The sequence below is a fragment of the Enhydra lutris genome, unplaced genomic scaffold (assembly GCF_002288905.1).
Source record: "Enhydra lutris kenyoni isolate GAN:26980312 unplaced genomic scaffold, ASM228890v2 scaffoldscaffold58, whole genome shotgun sequence".
NCBI lineage: Eukaryota > Metazoa > Chordata > Mammalia > Carnivora > Mustelidae > Enhydra > Enhydra lutris.
In genome coordinates, this window is record NW_019154142.1 from 6,483,985 (window position 1) to 6,487,962 (window position 3,978).

The window sequence follows — 3,978 nt, forward strand, 5'->3', positions numbered from 1 at the left end:
CAAACACTTAACTGACTGAGCCACCCAGGCACCCTGAGGATTCACATTTAAATTATATTTGGCAACATGTTTTTTTTTTTCACTGTGGGACATAAAGTAATGCTGTGCCTTATAATCTTTGGCATCTTGGATTCAATGAATAAAGTCTTTATAAAATATATACATCAAGAACATTCTTTTCGGGGCGCCTGGGTGGCTCAGTGGGTTAAGCCTCTGCCTTCGGCTCAGGTCATGATCCCAGGGTCCTGGGATCGAGCCCCGCATCGGGCTCTCTGCTCAGCAAGAAGCCTGCTTCCCGCCCCCCCCCCACCGCCTGCATCTCTGCTTACCTGTGATCTCTTTCTGTGTTAAATAAATAAATAAAATCTTTAAAAAAAGAAAAAAAAAGAACATTCTTTTCATGCAATTGAGTAAGTAAATGCAAAGTGCTGATCATGGATCTCTAAATTACATAAAGATGTAAGGGGGTGTGCCTTACAGATGTCTTTCCTGCTCTACCAAATCAATGAGTTAGGAAAAAAAAAAAATCAGCAAGTTAGGTCTTCGAGAGCCAGAACTTTATTTTATTCATCTTTGTACTTCTAGTATGTGCTCTCTAGGGGCACAATAAAGATGAGCTAAATGAATAAAAACATCTGGTCTGGGGAAAAGAATGACTGGGGGAGATGGAATGATCAATGCTGTAAAGGGAAAAAACAAATTATAAAGACAACTAGGCTTAAAGAAACAAAAAGAAACGTACTTACTTTAATATTTAAAGATCATGATCTACCATTCACTAAGGATTCATACTATTAAACAGTATTTACCAAAATACCAGCTTCATAGGATATTAATCGAAGTTACTCCCTAAATTAAATAAATTTCAGCAAATAACCTTGTTGAAATGGGTAAGACAAAATTAATCAACTTCTTCACCTGCAAGTTTAAAAAAAAAATTCTTTAATACTAATCCAGATTTTAATTTTTAATATTCCACTTTATTATCTTTAACATTCTACTATCATTGTGAATTTCCAAAAGAGGGATAAAGCATGCATTTCCCAAACTTATTTGCAACAGAAACCTTTTTGGGGTACCCTTTTGAGAAACGAGCATTCCACAGAACAGACTTTAGGTAATATCTATATACAGAATCTTCAAAGTAGCTCTACACAGCTCTATCAGAATATTATGATACGTAACTGGTAACATGAAATAACAAGTGATAACAGAAAAAACAAATAGCAAATTGTCCAAAACATCCTGTTGCATATACAGAAATTCCTATTTCCAGAATAGGAGGGTAAAGGAAGAAAAAGAAACTTCCTTCTTAAAAAAGTTAAAAATTGTAATGATCTTATATTTAAGCTCACTTGATTTAGTAAATAACCACTCTGGTATATCTAATTAAATGGCACCAAAAAACTGTAGTATACTTTCAAAAGTACCTGACAGAATCATAATGTAGCCAAATTATTGGGACAATACTACATTATCTCATTCCCACAACTCAAGAAACAAGGAGGGTTTATAGAAAAGAGTACAATCGAGCAACAGAATTCAAACAATTGGTGTGAAAGTACTTTGGAGCAAGAAGTAGAATTTGTCTCATATATTCTAAATGAATAGAGTCTAAAAAAAAGAATATATCACAATAAGATCTCACAGCCATCATCTGTGCCCTTTTGAACAGAGGAATATAAGGAAATATAATTAGGTTCAAACAAAATGAGAAAAATGAGGAACATTAAATTCTTAGCATTTATATACCCTGGGGCCAGAGATTCCTCCCTCCACTACTACTTACTGGTGGGCATTATATTTGGATTCACCAGTGCAGTGGTGATAAGACTAGTTCAAACTAGTTCTGTGACCTTATCCTAATTAGGTTTAGGTAAACCCCCTCCCAACTTTATATATAAAATAAAAGGGTTGATTTAAGTCATCTTGAAGTTTTCATCCATTTTAAAAATTCTACTAAAAGAGAGGCAAATTTACTTGCATGTTGAACTTTTATTTAAACTTCTATTGAAGCCATATTTTTGAGCTCTAAAACAATTAAAATTTTGTCTTTGCAGTGAATACCCCTATAAATACCTTGGTAATCTTATCTAGACAACCATTAAGATTTTAAACATTTAAAGAATACATAGTTTTAATTATTTCAACAAGTATTTGTTTACAACACCCTCCTTCTAGAAAGACTTTTAAATGACTTATAAAATTACATACAAAAAAGGAAGGTAAGGGCACCTGGGTGGCTTAATCCTTAAGCATCAGCCTTCAGCTCAGGTCATGATCCCAGGGTCCTGGGATGGAGCCCCACATCTGGCTTCCTGCTAGGTGGGAAGCCTGTTTTCCCTCTCCTACTCCCCTTGCTTGTGTTCCCACTCTTCCTGTCTCTCCGTCAAATAAATAAATAAAATCTTAAAAAAAAAAAAAGTAGGTAAAATAAAATACAAAAAATTCTGACAAAATGTTGAATTAATATGAAAGAGAAAAGTCACATCCAATCTAAATACAGAAATACCGGATAATATGTAACATTTGCAAGTAAACAGCCAAGCTCAAATGCAAGAAAAAGAAATGGTTAAGTGCCAAAAACAGAACAGTTAAGCCATACTGGTGAAAGGGTGCTGGGTTTTTAAAAATGTTTAAAATGATTTCTAAAATCAGGCTTATTAAATGTATAAGTCTAATGTATTAAATTGACAAAAGCTGCTTAATTACTTAGAAAGATGTTACTTATTGGAAATGAAGATCTGCCTTGATAGTTGTTTAAAGTATTTGAGAAAATATGATAGGCTAAATAAAATGCAGTTTGAAATACCTAGGGTACCTAAATTTATAAGTGCTATTCATGTTTAAGGAAGACTTAATCTACTAGGTTTACCAGTTAACTAAGCATTAATCAAAGAAAAAGCCAAAGTCCTAATTCCAGGCAAAGACTACTAAATCTAAAATATGATCTCGTAAAATTTTTAAGTTAAATTCAAATGCTTAGGAAAAACATTTTGAAAATTACAACTTTAATAAACTTTCATAAATTTAAGAAATAAATTAATAAAACATTTTAAAATTACAACTAGTTAAAACAAACTAAAAGTATTACTTTTCAAGACCAAATGTGTACCTCAGATACTAAAAACAACACTTTGACAAGGATTCCCACTATTAGTGGTAGTATTCAACACTGAGCTGGAGAGTACACCAAAGGATAAATAAAACAGAAAAAGAAACTAAGATGGATAAGAATTCAAAAGGAAAAAAAAATTGTTATTTGTAGGCAATATGATTATTTACATAGAAAAGTCAAGATAATTTGGATATGCATGGTTGCCTGGCTCAGGGCTAAGAGCATATGACTCTCCAACTCAGGGTCATGAGTTCAAGCCCCACACTGGGTGTACAGCTTACTTTAATCATCATCATCATCTGGATAATCTATGTGGAAACTGTTATTTTAATATATATATTTTTTTTCAGACAATAGTAAAAAATCATAAGAATCATAGGGGTAAAGCCAAATAAAATTTGTAAAATCTTTGTGAACAAGATTTGTTAAAAGAAGGGACTATTCTTCTAACTATTAAGATTTATTATAGGGGCGCCTGAGTGGCTCAGTTGTTAAGCATCTGCCTTCGGCTCAGGTCATAAACCCAGGGTCCTGAGATCGAGCCCCCCGCATCTGGCTCCCTGATCAGTGGGAGGCCTGCTTCTCCCTCTCCCACTCCTCCTGCCTGTGTTCCCTCTCTTGCTATCTCCTTCTCTGTCAAATAAATAAAATCTTAAAAAAAAAAAGATTATAGAGTGTTAGTAATTAAAATAGTGGTATTGGCACAAGGTGAGAAAAAGAGACCAATGGAACAAAACAGAGTCCAGAAAGAGACTCTGGTATTTATGGGAATTTGGTATATGAAAATGAGGGCATTTTCTTAGGAAAAGGATTATTATTCACAATTTGTGCCAGGATAACACACTATCCATACTGTAAAA